The following is a 17557-nucleotide window of genomic DNA, read 5'->3' on the forward strand; positions in this document are numbered from 1 at the left end:
GAAAGCCGGTGCGTGAGGAAAGAGAAAGAGAAAGAGAGGGAGCTAGTGCTCGTAGGCAGCTGGAATGTGAGCCCCGAGAAGAGTGTTTGGCCGACACTCGGTGGGGCAGAAGGAAGCTATCGCTCCAGCTGAGCGATCAGGGAGCTGGAGTGGCTGGTGGTGATGGATGGCTTGCCGTGGAAGACAGCGGGAGTCAGGAGGCTTGGGTGGTGGATTCCCTTGCATGAGCATCCTGGTCGTTAGGGAAGCCAAGTCTCGATCTGGAGAGTGCTAGACCGAAGCCAGGGATCGGGAAGCCTCCAGATCAGTCATGTGGGAAGAAGGTCAGCTGCTGGTAGGGCGACTGTCCTGTTACGGCGCCCAGATGGGAGAAGCAGGGGAGCCACCAGGTAAAAGAAGAACACCGGGCTTTGTGGTTTTTAAAGGATTGCTTCCAGCCATTGTTTTAACCTTGTTTTAAAGAATTGTTTTTTCCTAGTATGTTTTTTTTTAACCACCACAATTTCACTTCTGTTTTTATGGATTATTTATTTAATGACTTTTGAGACACTGCACTTTATTTATTTGGATACTGCTTTATTGTTTTGTTGTTGTTTTAATAAAAGCAATTTCCACTTTTTGCACCATCCCCTTGCTCCATTTGTTGTGCCTCACTGCCAAGCTCATCGGTGACATTACCTACGGTGTCGGATTCAAGAGCTCCCTGAAGCTGCATGGGAGCGTGGAGAGAACCCACATCGTCACATGGCCATGTGTGTGACATCATTGTGTCTCATTTAAGATCGCAAATAAAGGAAAAGCAAATTTTGTTACTATAGAAAAACTAGATTTTCAGGTATTTTTAAATAGTTTTTACCTTTGTTTTTGAACTATATTTTTATCTTTGAGTAGGGTCCTGTCTTGCCCTCTGGGTGTTGGTAGATTCTCTTATGTTGGTAAAATGTTTGTATTCTTTTATTGCTGTCAATGACTGCCTATGAAAAATCTTTGCCTTTTAAACTTTCTTTCTTCTGCTGCTTAGTCATGTGTATGATTTTATTTGGTAAATGACACTTATGTTTGAAGGTGCTGGGTAGTGATTTTAGCATTTAGTTGAAAGATCTAATTATACAGACTTCACTTTTATTGCAGTGAGATTAGCACTAACCTACTGAATAATTTTTAAAGAATGTAACTGAAAATGGAACGTTTAATTGATTTTCACCCATCAACATTTTTCAACATAATAACATGATAAAGACATTTTTAAAAGCTGATACTATTCCGTTAATATATCCACCATTTACTTCCTTGATTTTTTATACTGTATTAAGAATAAATAACTGGGAAAAAGAAGCCATGAAACATGCATATCTGTCAAAGTGCCATTTCTCTTATCAATATTATTTTGTGACAAAAATGTATGCTTAATGTAAAGCAACATTTGATCTATCTGAAACACTCAGATCCATATGAATCCAGAGCACAAAAAAACAAATTTTTCTGGAAATATTCTTTGAATTTGTTTTCAAGATAATAAACAATACTCAGAAACAGCAGGGATTAACCCTGATACATATTGCATTGTATGTTGTTCTGCTGAAATCTCTTTACACTTATGCTATGATTTTCTCCTGTTTATGTGACATCACCATCATGAGCATCTCCCAGAATTCAGTGAGAGAAGGTGAGCACACTGTACCCATATATTGCAGGTACTTCAAAATAATACATTTGAATTAAAATGTATATGATGTATATACGAGTGTAAATATTACCCTGATGCCTTACATCACCTGCTGTTGCTATTTTGGAATGGTTGGTAATTTTATTTTAGTCCATATTTAAATCATTGCATTTTCGTTTGCTCCTTTTATGTTAATAGGCAACGTTTAAGCCAGATGCATGGAAGGTCCCTTCTGTTTGGAAACACTGGACTTTCATGGAGAAATTGTTAATAATCTGACAGTTAATGAGTATGATCGTTGAAATTGATCTTCTTCTTGGCAGTCAGCACAACACAGAAATAAGAACTTTATCTAGGGTCAAGGCCAGAAGTGCAGTGTTTTCAGTCAATATACAGACATAAATGCCTTTATCACACTCAAATCAAATTTATATTTGAACAGGTAACACTGATAACCGGAGGAATGGAAATTCTGAGTTAAAGGCTAAGGTTACAGATGATAAAAAATATATGAATGCATTAAACATTTCTTATATAACTAGCTTCAAAGTTAAAAAATAGCCTGTTGATCTCACGAATGCATAAATGTCAGTAGCCAGCGCAATCTTTACTGTTATGTTTAGATGTCAAGAAACTCTGACTAGTCTGAACACTAATAAAACTTAGTATTTAAAGGGCTGTCAGTGTGTAGGATAAAAAATGGTTCTAAGAAGAACTTCCCACACAGAATAAGTCTTTAATCAGCTTTAAGTGAAATCTTTTGTCAATCCATGACATGGTACAAAGGCCATTTTAACTGTTGCTTTATTACTGTTACTTTAGCAAAAAATTCAGTTGCAGCATTTTGACATCTTATCAGCCTAACTTCAAAAGGCCAGTTTGTACTCTGTACATATACATCTTCTGTATTAATCCTTGTGTAGTTATTTTTATGTGTGGAGAGGATTGAAAAGCTGTTGTTAGCTTTATTTTTTGTTCTGAAACTGTGCATAAATGTTGCAGCAGATTCTTCCAGTGCGTAACTGTTTTGATTCGACACAATAGCAGCAATTTACCTGATAACATAAAAGATATAATTTCTAGAGATTGTATCTAATGAATGTAACTGTTGTAGAACAGTTATAAGGTACATTGGCACTTTTGGTATGAAAATACTGGTGGGGTCAACCACTCACAGGAGAGTTTTAAATATTACAATTTTTCTATTTACACAGAGAACCACAGACACATTAAACATGTTACCAAATAGTGTGCTTGAATTATTTTTCAGCCAGAGTTGACAGACTGACATACTGCATATGTGTTTTTAATTATTTTTCATGTCATTATGGAAAGTTTGTCATGTTTGTCTATGATTTCGTATTTATATACTTCTATCTTCACGTTTAGTTATGTTACTTGTGTTCTGTTGGTGGAACCCCAAGAAGTAGGGCCACCATGACATCACACCTCAGAGGCATTCCACCTCTTTTATATTCTGGTGAATGAGATGGCTTCTCTCAGTTGGTCATTGAGTGTTCTTTGGATATTTTGTAAGTATTTGCTTTTCTTTTGTCGCTTTTTACCTCTGTATTTGGACTCTGATTTCTGGATTGTGTATTTGGAAATAGTTTGATCTGGATTTTAGACAGATTCTATTTGACTTCTATTTTTTGCCATTTGTCTGTTTTTGCTCTTTTTCTGAATCCATTCATCATTTATAAATATACTTTGGGTTGTCTCAGCAAGTCAGAGGTTTACAATTACCCACTTCCTTGTATGACATTTTTGTACATTTTGGGACTATTAAAAAAAATAAGTATTTTGAACTTTTACAGCCAATTCACCACTTTGGACTTTGATAGGACAAAGCTTGCAGGAAGTGGTAGAAGTTAGGACTGGATGTGGGGGTTAAAATCATTTCTGACAGACTAGTGAAGGACCTAGTCTGCTTTGTGGCCCTTATTGGAGGGCTTACACTCCTTTTCGCTGTGTTTATGGCACTCCTATATAACGACAGAGAGCAGAACGTTAAGGTCCATCAAAGCTCAATTCTGTATTATTTTGGGAAAATAGGCAAAAAGGATTGGTGACCTTTGTTGGTTTGAAGGGCTTTTTGTCAAATTTGTTCTAATGTTTTTTAAAGCTAATTAGATTAATTGAAAGGAGGATAATATTTAATATGCAAAAGCTACAATAAAACAGATAGGTAAATCCACATGTTTTATACTTGTAACACTGTTTCAGGATTACTGCTTCTTTTGTTTTGTTTTGAACATATACAGTAGTTCTCTCTGCAGAATATAGATTTTTTGCACAGCAAAACTGCCTGTTAAATTAATCCTGTTAGAATTAATGTTAACCTTTTAAAGATGTACAGCTTATGATACCTTAAGTGTTAATTTAATACTGGAGATTTTGCTGTCTGTAACTGAACATTTTCAGATATCAGTTACATTTTCATGAGTATTTTAAAAGTATCAATTTATTTTTCATCGTATTTCATTTCCTCAGCAGGTGTGTACTAGTTCCCTTGAAGTAAGTGTGTGTAAATTCAATTTAAAGATCCCATCGCATGCAATCACTACCTAAATGTCCTCTTTTGTTAACCTTAGTTTCTTAACCTGTTTTTCCCTCTGTGAAACATGTTTGCTTATGGTCAAAGGCCTTTTTTAATTTGACTGGGAAGTTTCCTTAAATGGAGCTATAAGTCTACTTTGATTTGGCTGAAATGCCCATTTAATTTAGTTTGAATCTCTTTGAATTTGTCCAAGTTACAAAAAGAATGTATCCACAAACAATTCACTTCAAGAAATAGTAGTATATAAAATGTCTTTAAGCAAAAAAGTATTGAAAACATTTGCATTCAAGTTGTAAAAGGAAGGAACTATGCATATCAAACATTCTGTGAGAAATGGTATGAGAAAACATTTTTCTATTATTTTCTAATCTTTAAATTCATACAAAATCTGGGTTCTGCATGGGTGTTTGTCAAAATGTTATAATTTTTTCCATATACGAAACATATTCACGTTAGGTTAAGTTATGATCATAAACTCACCTGCATGGGCGTGAGTAGGCCCTGTGAATGACTGGTGCCCTGTCCAGGGATATTTTCTGCCTTTTGCCTGATACTGACTGGATAGACTTCAGCTCAGCACAACCCTGAACTGGAGAAGAAGGACAACAAATGTTAGGAATAGATCCAGTAGGAGCATTAATATAATGGGAACAGGTGAGTGATCATAAAATTTCTTACTCTGACTGGCACCATGTTACCAGTCTAGTCCATCTAACTTTTTTTTTAGGGAAGATTGGTTCATTACTATGCTTTTTTGCTGTAGAAAAGAAACATTGGACCATAATCTAAGCTGTGACCTATTAGTTCTAAGAGAATAGAGCTTGGATGTTTTCTTCACCAGGTGTTAAAGCCATAGTGGATGCAATTGCAGTGCATATTGCACTATAGCATCTGTTAGACCTTCAGAGTAATTCCACAATACAGATTATGCAGAAAGTTTAATACAATTATGTACACTGAAAAATTAAAAATTATAAAGCTGTGACAAACTCCACAAAGAGCCATAGCAAGGTTTGGGGCAGCCACCCGTATATTTGGTTTACTGGCTGCAAATTGATGATTAGTGAAGCGTGCCGGGAGCAGAACTCGTATTGGGTCTCTCCAAACCACGGGACACCCTCCCCGCCTGAAAACCCGGCCCCGGTACACTCCCACCTGGGTACATTGCAGGTCCTGTCCCCTTCAATTCTGGGACCTTTTCATCCTGCCGACTATGCCACTGTCACAAACTCCACAAAGAGCCATAGTAATGTTTGGTGCAGCCACCTGTATATTTGGTTTCCTGGCTGCAAATTGATGATTAGTGATAGCACTGCTGTGCACAAAACCGAGTCCAAAACAGAACTGAGGGAATAGAGAAAAGGTGGAGGCTTTTAAAGGGGAAGACAGGAAGTGAGGTCATAGGGGTCGGGCTCATGAGGGTCTTTTTCAACCATAGGCTCGAGCCCGGACGTGACATCACAGGTGCCGGAGCCTGAAAGATCTTCTTCCATAGGCTCGGACCCGGAAGTGACGTCAAGAGGGCCAGGTGGAATCTCCCGTGAATGGTCTGCAGGAAAGGGAGAAAAAGAGTCAGTGCATTCTGTCACATCCTGGCCTGATTCGAAACTGCCCTTACTCAAGCCCTTTAGCTTCCTCCCATGCGCACGTGTGTGATAAGCATTTATTAATTAATCTGTTCCCAGACCCTAAATTATACCCATTTTGAAAAACTTTAACAGCAAATATACATAATGTAATGTAAAAATAACACAATTAAATGTCCTCCCTGCATCCATCCATCCATTATACCCAACTACAGGGTCACGGGGGTCTGCTGGAGCCAATCCCAGGCAACACAGGGCACAAGGCAGGAAACAAATCCTGGGCAGGGCGCGCACACACACACACACACACACACACACCAAACACACACTAGGGGCAATTTAGAATCGCCAATACACCTAACCTGCATGTCTTTGGACTGTGGGAGAAAACCGGAGTACCCGGAGGAAACCCACGCAGATACAGGGAGAACATGCAAACGCCACACAAGGAGGACCCGGGAAGCGAACCCGGGTCTCCTAACAGCGAGGCAGCAGCACCACCCACTGCACCACCATGCTGCCCCAATTAAATGTCCTAAATAATAAATTAAAACATGAAAACAATAAATAAAAATATATAAATACTTTATAATAGAATGAAATGTATGGCAGTGCGCATAGGTGCAACAGCTCGGTGGTCTTTCTTTTGTCACTTTGTGATTTTGTGTTTGTGTTGCTGTTTGTTATAAGGACATTCTGCTGGGTGAATAACGTCTACAGCTGGCATAATCTCCTAAAATTAGGACTATGCACAGAGTGGACTGATACAGCTGAGCTTTTCCACCTGCACAATATCCTGGCAGGCATAGCCAGGTGTCAAGGCTTCCAATGGATTACTATCCCCACAGGTAGGAGATTGAGGCAGCGCAGGGACAGGAGGCAGAAGCGGGGCTGCAGGGCGAGGCTATAGAGGTGGCCACACATGCTACCTCTTTCTAGTATTTTTCTCACCAACGCAAGATCTCTCGCAAATAACATCACTAAGGACATTAAGGAGTAAACAAACCATACAGTACACTTGCAGGACAGAACCAGTAAGAGAAAAAGGTGTGGTATTATGCCTGCATGTCAACAACACCTAGTGTGCTAACACTAAGACTGTACATGAACATGACATCATAACGGACCCCCAGGGTAATCATTCGGGAGCGGCCATACTGCCTATCAGAGGCAAAACGTGCTAAAGTTGAGCTTGACATCAAACGTATTCTGGAATTAGGTGTAATTGAGGAAAGTCAAAGTCCCTGGTCCAGCCTAATCTTATTGGTCCCTAAGCCTGATGGAAGTTGGAGATTCTGCAACAACTTTAGTCGCCTTAATCAACTCTCCCAATTAGATGCTTATCTGATGCAGTGAGTGGATGACCTCCTCGAGCAACTCGGAAAGGTACTTGACCATTTCTGTCATGACAAATGGGTACTGGCAAGTTCCATTAACAGACTCTGTGAAAGCCAAGACAGCATTTAACACCCCTAGTGGACACTGGCAATATTGCGTTCTTCCATTTGCATTGCACAGGACACCGGCCACCTTCCAATGTCTGGTGGATAAAATGCTACAGCCCCACAATTTCTATAGTGCCACCTACTTGGATGATGTGGTCATCTTCTCCGACACATGGAAGAAACACCTAGAGCAGGTTCAGGCTGTGCTCCAGAAACTTGGTTAAGCCAGACTTTGTATCAATTGTAAGAAATGTTTCTTTGGATTGAGCGAGGCCAAGTATTTAGGTTATCTGGTGGGTGGTGGTACAGTCAAACCACAATGTTCCAAAGTAGTTGCCATATTGAAGTGGCCCCGTCTGAAAACCAAGCAGCAGGTCTAAGCCTTTCTTGCTTTGGCTGGACCCCTAACAATGTGGTAAAGCTGATGCTGCATTTCTTCTAATGGCTCCTAAGTTTTTGCTGCCTTTTATCCTCCAGACCGACGCTTCAGACACAGCACTCGATGCGTGGCTGAGTCAAAGCATCGACGGTGTTGAACACCTTGTCATGTTCCTCGACCGGAAAACCAGGTGTGAAAAGGGAGGCCTTGGCGATCAAATGGGCAGTAACACAACTGAGCTACTACCTCTTGGGCCGCGAGTTTACCCTCATCACTGATCATGCTACTCTGCAGTGGATGGCAGTGCTCAAGGAGTCTAACCTGCATGTCATTTGTTGGTTTTTGGACCTCCAACCTTATAAGTTTTCTTTCCTTTATCGTCCAGGTCCTCTCCAGGGCAATACTGATGCTGTTTCTCGGGTTCATGATCTCTTGGTTTGGGCCACCTGACCCAACAGGTCTGGGCTTGTTGGCGTGTCACATGGGGGACAGTTTACAGGCTCAAATAGTGTTGTCATCCCGACAGGGGGTTGGTACTCTCACCTGATCCTCTCTCTTCTTATTCCTTTGTAGCCCAACCAAAGACCCTGAGTCTTAATGACATCACAACTGATCCACACACTGTTGACATAATTTACGCTACCTAGAATTCCCCCTCCTGCTACATCAGTTGCTGTTCTGGCTGTCCTGACTCCACCTGTTCCTCCCACCCACTATATTTAAAGAGCAGTCTCAATCTGTTGTGAACTCCGCTCCTGTAAAAATGTGTTTTTTTTTTTCATTTACTGATTTTTCAGTCTGTTGCCTGATTTTTTTTATCACAGATGGTTAATTTGTATTTTTAACAATTTTCACATTAGTTTTGTTCTACTTTGATTCAGACCTTTAGCGTAAACATGGTCAAGGCCCAAAATATCAGTAGTTTCTTGGTAATGCCACAAAGCTGCCAATTCTGATTGTATGAGGCCATTGTAACAGCCAACGTTAGTTAATACATTGTATCACTGCCAGAAATGCCCAAAGTGGACAGAAGCTGAATAGAAGAGGAAAATAACACGGTTGGGGCCATATACCATGACATTTCGAACCTCTGGTGTATTCAGAGATGTAGGACACAGTGGCATGGTATACAGAAAAAAAGACAGTAATTCCAGAACGATACAGCAATTAATTTATGCCAAAGAAAAGCTGAAGGTTTTTAAGTTCAATATGCAGTTGTTGTTTATTTCTTTGTTATTGTTTTGTCTGGGTTGTAATCATCTGTTATATTTGTGGATTCAGTATTCATTGTGTGACACAGACATATGTTTGCTTAGACATTGATGTGTACATTTTCACATTGACTACTTACTCTTAAGAAAGGAACTTGAAAATACAGGAGAAACTGTTTCACTGTCCATGTCCTGGCTACTCAACTCCATCTACTTAGGGCTATTTTAAATTGAAATTTCTATCCTAATTAAGCATACTCTTGTTTACTGTATTAGATTATTATATCATTACAAAGTGACACAATAATATTTCATTTATCTTTTATTGGAACTTTAAAAAGTATGATTAAATTGTCCAGATCTTGACATTTTGCTGTGTTATTTATTTTGAAATGCCACTGGTATTTAATCAGTTACCTGCTAATGATTTCACTGGTGGAAATGCAACTGAAATAACTGCTACTCTTTAGCATTTAGTTTACATGTCCTCCCAGTTTTCATTATTTGGGTATAGTGCGAGCTCTGTAAAACTTGGAAATAAAAAGAAAATGAAAAGGAGTCTCTTTTAATACTGAAATCTATACAAAAATAGAAATTTCACACTGAATTGGCTTATTGATTGTTAAACAAAAGTAGGAAAAGACCAGGGGCCTCATATATAAATGGTGCATACTCACAAAAATGTTGCGTACACCTGTTTCCACGCTCACATCGCAATGTATAAAAACTACATTTGGGGTAAAGCCACACACATTCTCACTCCAGGTCAAACCATTGCGTATGCACATTTGTGGCTCAGTTTTGTAAACTGGCAGTACCCAGCATCAAAACAGTGCTACTGTTCCTGTGTGGTTTCCCTTTATTTATTTGATTCACATCCCTGACGCGGCTTTATCAAATACATTGAAATTAACCAAATATCATTTTTTAGTTTAATGCATGTGATTGTTTTCAATCTGTAACAATATAACGATGCACGGAATGGTCAAACTATTCCAAATACCATAGCTGCTTTAGCGTTGTTACTCTCAGTGCAGCATTTAGTGTATTTTAACCCACTGTATCTGAGTGTGGAATCACAGCTATACAGCAGCTGATCACAAAGCTCTACCACAGATTGTATCAAGAGCGGAGAGAATTCTCGGGGTACAGCATCTAGCACACGCTGCCTCAGCCATGCGAACAATCTATTTGAACTTCTCCCATTCGGCAAATGGTTCAGAGCCATTACTGTATGAACCTCGTGCTTCAAAAACATTTTCATCTCAAAAGCTCTAAATGTACTCAATCAGTCCATCAAGTGTAATTCTGGAAAGCTCCCAGAATCAAACCCGCAATCCCTTGAGTATGAGTTGGCAGTTCTCAGTCATGTCAGCATTGTGCCCTAACCTGATTTCTTTTTCTTCAGGTATATTGTTGAATAAAAGAGCACTTGCTTTGTTATACTTGTACCTTTTGTGAAAATGTTTATTTGATATTTGGATTTCAGTCTTCACACATTATACACTTCATGTCAAAATGTTGTCATTAGTCCTGTATTAGTACTATAACATGGAAAAACCTTCTGTTTTAGCTATGTGTTCAACATTTCTTACATTTCTCGCATTTCCTGTCATCCTACATTTACACCGATCGTTCTAGACACGGAACACTCATGAAACCATGTGTTCCAAAGAACAATATATTATTTATCCTATACAACTCCAGGCACCTCACACCCAGATAAACAAGACTTGAGCTGGGAGAGCTTTTTGCCTGAGCAGAGCAGTGCTGGTGGGGGGATGGGATAGCAGTCTGCTGCTTATGGCGATTGGCACATTTGAAAAACAAAAGACGTTAATGTAGAGGTGCAAAGGAATTTAAGGGGACCCGGGATTATGAGTTTTTTCGTAGGTTTCAGGGATTCTGGTGTTAATACCCCTCTTTCTAAACCTATAATTAGGTTAACCTTTGGTATTCTTTTTACTTTCCACGGTAAACTAAACACTCTGCAACTACTTCTTACTACAGAGGCGAATGTCCATGCGCCACTAATGTTGGAAACTGGAACCATCTGAACTACTGTATGTAAGCCTGCAATGCAACACAGATGGCAAGTCTCCCTGATGTTGCATCAAAAGCATATTCTTGCCTTCACTTCTGCTTAACAAAAAAAAAAAAGGTAAGTGCCTTACTTTTTTTTTGCTGTCTTTTCCTGGACTTTAAAGATACCTAAAAATGTTCTTAACCTTCGAAATGCCTGGCTAGGCATATTACCATATTTGCCTGGTTCATCTAGGCAGAATATCCAGTGCAGCACATGCTCCTTACCAGACAGCTAAATGCTTCTGATAAGGTAGCTTCAACAGAAGCAACTGATGCTTCTCATCAAGAAACTCATCTGATAACAACTGCAGTCTATCTGTGGGACTGAGTCTCCTAATATGTTTAACACTCTTCAAAATTTTGGAACCAAGGCACTAGAAATTTGTTCATCTCCAGTCTCTCAAAATGATTAAATGAAGCCTTTAAGAAGTTTACAATTGTATTTTGGTTTGTCACTTATGCTTAAATCACAAGGAGAACTGTTCTTGCCAAGCATCAATGGAGCAATTAGCTTGGCTAGATAAAGGGAAGATTATATTCTTCTTTGTGCAGAACCACTGCCAGCCTTGTTATTTAGCATGAAGGGAACTTTTCCAGCCTCCCCATTCCTTGATTGGATTTTTTTAAAAATTGCAAGATTGAAAGCACACAAATAGAGGTCCATTCTGAAGTCTTTTTGCATCACAGAAACCAATCTAACATATCTATCTATATATATATTAAATTCTTTTCGCGTTTGAAATGGAAATTACGAATGAAACGAAAATTACGTATGACCACGCAATATGGGAATTACGTATGACCACAGAACATATTATAATACAGGAACTAATCAATTTGTTTGTGGACGCCATTTTTATATTATCTTTACAAATTATTATTTGTGTGAGAGATAGTTTACTCATATTGAAAAGAAGTAAACACAAACACACCGATCTGTCCCATAGAAGTGCACCCTGTGTCGTCCTCTCCCAGCCCTCCTGTCTGGACTACAGCACTGAACCGTCCGCCGCCAGGCGCATTCTGACAGAGAAGTTTTATTTTTTCGTCCACTTGACTGTTGCAGAAACTGCCACATTTTAACTTTTTTTTAGTTGGCAGTACTTGATAGTAGAAGAGATGAGCAAAACAGCTTTGTGTCTTTCTACTTTTTAACTGCGGTGAGCTGTAAACAATGTGTGTGAGAACAAAGTGGACTCTGGGAGGCATGGAATGTCGGGCTGCTCCGCGGGGTCGAGAGCTTCGCAGTTTCGGGCAGAATCCTCTCTTCTCGCACCGTTTGTGACACTTCAAGTGCCCCGTTGGCTCCTGGGAGAGTGCAAATCTTTGTGAATGAGTGTAATTGGCGCCATCGAAGCAGGACTCTTTTGTAAATTACCCTGCACTACTACTTACTGTCCCTTAAGGTGAGTTGGGGTCACTAAAACCCTGCAACATTCAAGGTTCCTTTTGTGATGAATTATTTTAAAAAGTAAATCACAGGCACGTAGTGCAAGGTTGTCAGGCAGAAATTTGGACGATCACATAGAAAATGTAATTTCTATACCACAGCGGTCATGTAGCGCCTTTCACAAGGGATCTTCTACCGAGAGATAATCCAAATACATTTTACTTGCTGTTAGTACTACTTACTTGTTGTGTTATTGCACCTTTAAAATGTAGTTTATCCCAAACCACTCCAGTAGTGCTCAATATATCTTTACTTCTTAAATATTGTTTTACTGTTTAATAACTTATAGACTACATTTTATTTTTTTTCCCTTGCGCTCAGTGAGCGAAGCCACTGGGTAATCAACTAGTATCTATATAAGAATGTAACAAATAAAGCTATTTATTAATTTAAACTTTTTCAGTATTAAATCTGAAGTTTGCCTTGGAAGTAATCAATCAAAATAAACCATTAAAACAGGAATATGAAAAAAAGCAATGCCTAATGACATACTGTACATGCCCCCCTGCTGTGTATTGTTTCAAAATTATATGATTCAAATAAATCATACAATTGCATTAGTGTAAACTACAGAGGGGAAAAAAATAAAGCTAATTATAATTTCAGTGAATGCTGTATTGTGAGTGTACAGTCTCTACTGAATACTGTTATGTACTGTATAATGAAAAGAATGTTCTATTGATCACCTGGAAAAGATTTGTTAAAAAGCATTTCTATGTTGTTTTGGAATTTAAAACTTTACCCTTTGTGTAAGATTAGATTTTTTTATCATTCACTGACCTTTTTCAGAGATGGATCTTTAATTTAGCTTTTGCATAGACTGAAAAAATACAAATTAATACAGGTAGACCTTCACTAATCCAGTGCCTACAGGACTTGAGGAGTGCCGGATTAGTGAAAATGCCAGACCAGAGAAGGATCACCTCTAAACAATAGCTAAACACCTCATCATATCTTTAAAATATAACGTAAGTCAGTAATAATGATAGTGTGTTAATAAAGGAAGGCAACTCAACAGGTACCAAGGATGCATACGCTCCTCATATTGAGGGAATGAAAGCATGAGTGCTTGAAGAAGATTAAAGGAACTCCTGGCTGATAGACAGGTTTTGCATAAAAGGTGTAAGAGCAGAGATCAGCAAATGAAAGCTCAGGAATGCAAGTTGATCTCTTGAGGAAGCTTTGGCCTGACATCTCTGTTACAACAGTAGGATTACACCAACTGGAAGTGATCCTGAGACTGGGTTTAAAGACTACCAGGAGCACAAAGATTCATCAAGTCTACAGGCAGGAGGTGAGCTGGAGCAAAGGCTCAACTGCTAGAAGAAGAGAGAGAGAGAAGCCAAATTATAGTGAAAGATAGGAGAAGGACAGTAAGATAAGTCAAAGATGATGTTGGGAGTTCTTTATGCTAAATGTCAAACCACCCTGTCTGGTAGAGAGGGTTCTCACCTGTGCATGCAGAGAGGCTGCAGGATTTACTCTGTTTTTACTCTGTTTATTTGTAACTTTGAGAGCTTCTTTTTTCTCCCACATCCTTCATTTAATGACAACTGTTCTTGTTTTGCATATTTAGTTTCTTTGTTATGTATTAGTGTACCTTTATTGTGGCTGTATATCGAGCAAGTACTATTTTAGCACCCTCTCAGGGTTCTCATCTTGTATTGTGAGCTGTAGGTTTTGATGCTAGCCACACCTATTGTCTCTGAACTTACCTCACAAATGAATGGACAGCTGTAATAACTTTATTGTTGTGTTTTAATCCTATTAGGACTGAATCTATAATTCAGAAAGTTAAAATATACTTTCTACACTTTAAGGTAATTAAAAAAAAACTACTGCCATTTTTTGCCCCCAAGAAATTGTTATCAAAAAGTTCTTGCTAAAAGAGGTACTCAAGTCAAATAAGAATATGAATAACAGTTCAACCAAGCAACTTCAGCATTAAATCTAATAAGAGAAGAAAAGATGGTATATAAAAGTAAAGCTTTCATGCTTCACTTGGAAGTCAGCTGACTGCTGAGCATTATTAGGAAACAAATCTCTCTGATGACAACAATGCCCTGTTCCAAGATAGCCAACTTGGTGAATACGCTCACTATTAACAAAAATCACCAAGCAAACTATTTAGCAAAATACTCATCATGAAAAAAGTAATACAGAGTACATTGTACACAACTGGTTTACAACTACAGTATCCAGATGTTTGCATGTCTTTTGAATGCTTTTTCCTTCAGGTTTTGCATCACAAAGTTAAAATCAAGTAACAAAAAATTTATTCTCCAAATCTAATTTTAATAAATCCAACATACCTAATGTTTTATAGAACTCAACATGAAATAACCAAAACCAGCAATGTTTATAATAAGATTTTTATTGTTCCCATCAGCTTGCAACAAAGAGTATCATGTTTACTTATTTCTCTTCTAAAATCAGGCAGGCTACGGATCATTTCATATACAATGAAAGCTTTGAAAATCTATGCAATTCAGAATCATTTGTCTTAAAAAATAATTTTGTGTGGAAATCACACCCCCACCCAATTTAGTTTGGTCAAAAAGTGCCTTTTAAATAATCTCTATATATATAAAATCCAACATCTGTCTATCTGTATGTCTGTCCGCTTTTCAAGATTTAACTACTTAACGAATTTAGATCAGGTTTTTTTCTATAATTTGCCTGAACATTCTGGTTGATTTTGCAACTTCTTTCATTGCACTATTTATTATAGTTTGCTTGCAGTACTGATTTATTTCTGTGAATCCGAAAGACATGCAGCGGGCTGAGGTGAGGGGGCGGGGCTTTGGGCCATACCCTACCTCCGCTTAGCTAGCGAACGAAAGAACTTCTTAACAGATTTAGCTTGGGTTTTATTCTATAATTTGCTTGAACATTCTGGTTGATTTTATGACTTATCTCATCACACTAAGAATCATAGTTCACTTTCAGGAGGGATATATTCGCGGTAATCCGAGACAGAGGCTGTGGGCAGATGGGAGGGGGAAGCGTGACGTCAGGAGTAGGGAGCCTGGCAGAGCCCTTCTCACTCTCCTGTTTCACTACTACATGGACAGAGCCATGGAGGATGGCTAGGTTTTCAATAATGATGAAGTTATTTGACAATTTTTTCCTCTAGATGCTTCACATATTTGATATTTGTGAACACAAAAATTTTTATTTTTTACATTTTCTGTATGCCCATGATCCTTGTATCATTAAGCGAGGGTGCAGAATTGATGAAACTGTAAAGAACATTCTCTAAATTTCAACATACAGTACTTTGGAACAAAAAAATGGAAAGAAAAGAAAAAATATATAATCAATCAAGTGAATAACAGAGACAAGGGACTGAGTCACTTTTTTCAACTTATGGTATAGATAATGGTGCACAAAAGAGAACATTAAAGGATCCCTGGATCTCATAATAGAAAATTATTCTGTAATCCGCAAAAAAAATCATGCTTTTCATATGATCATTTCAAACTACATTGAAATATATTTAGTTCTCTAAAGATGTCAACGCTTATTTATTGCAAAATCCATTTTTTTCAGGAATAAAAAGAAATAATTTTGAAAAATGAGCTGTTTTGGGTGGAACAAAAAAACTGGTAAAGTCCATTACCACCAGACACAGCCATCCACCAGCAAAATAAATGATACATCTCAGGTAGCTGAGAAGCAGCAGAACTTTGCAGAACTGTCAAAATGCAATACCATTCATCCGTCCATAATGTGGATTGTGAAAAAATGTCAACACTTCTTATGTTTCTCTATAAATGCAGTACACAAGCAGTCTGCAGGTAAGACTGATGCTCTGACAGAGGGCACACAAGCTGATGCAGGTACTGTTGAAATAAATATATCAAAGCATGACTACTACCAATGAATGTTTGTCGGTTTAAGAAAGGTGGCACAATGGCTCTGAAGTTAGTGTTGCTACCTCAGAATTCTAGGGATCTGGCTTTAATGTATTCACAATTTTTAAAAATTATTTATTTTTTAAATATTCCAGTTTCCTCTCAAATTCTGAGAGAAACTTGGCTGCCCCCAAAATTCAGGGTGTAAGTGTGCCCTGTGACAAGCTGTCTTCACACCCAAGTTTACATTGATTTTGGGATCTCTGCAAAGAATTAAGCTTGTTCAGAAATTAAATGGATATAAAAAAGATTATGCTTGTGATATTTTTAAATGGACATCATTTTATTAACATTCCAATGCAGCAAATTCTTCAGGGTTCTTTTGTAAAGTCTTCTTGTGACTGTTTAAGGAGTGTAAATTGTATTATGTAAGTTTGTGATATGTCAGCTAAGTTACTGTAAGTGTTGAATTGAATTTTATTGTCATATATAGCATTCTACAGTTGAACACATAGGAATGTCCAGCATTCCTGCAGCAACTAATTTGCACCTTGCTTCTTGCTTCTTCGTCTCTTACATCCCCAAGTGGGTCTTCCACAGACCTTGCAGTCCAAAATATAGTCAACAGGCAGCAGAATGCTTATTCTGAATCAAAGCATGTAAACTTGCATGGACTTCCTGTGAAGAATCTTACACTGTTAACTTTTTTTTCACTCTGTTTTATAGAAGTTTATTCATTTCAGTCAACATTTTTTTAAGATTATTCTGGTTAATAAAGGTATTACTTGTTTGACCATTCATGTGCTTTTGTCTCAGCCTGAATGTTGGGGCTAATATGGAAATAGAAGCCTTTATATACAGTAATCCCTCCTCCATCGCGGGGGTTGCGTTCCAGAACCCCCCGCGAAAGGTGAAAATCCGCGAAGTAGAAACCATATGTTCATATGGTTATTTTTATATATTTTAATCCCTTATAAACTCTCCCACACTATTATAAACATTTCCCACACAATTATACAGCATAAACCCTTTGTATTCTCTTAGATATTAGGTAAGATTCGTTGAAATTATGTATGTAAACACAGTTTATATACAGTAAAACCTAAATATTATTTTAAAGATATCGAGCGTCTCCGATATCACATATGTTACAGCCATTACGACAGACAGGCCACCAGCAATAAATACGTACAATGCAAGAAAAATTGTATACGGTAAAATGTGTGTACAGTGACACTAAACTATGTACATGTAATAAGTACTGTACGTAGATAATTAATTATGGTTACTCACCAACAATGACACAACGACTTGTCCA

This window comes from Erpetoichthys calabaricus, chromosome 5, assembly GCF_900747795.2.
Source record: "Erpetoichthys calabaricus chromosome 5, fErpCal1.3, whole genome shotgun sequence".
Lineage (NCBI taxonomy): Eukaryota > Metazoa > Chordata > Cladistia > Polypteriformes > Polypteridae > Erpetoichthys > Erpetoichthys calabaricus.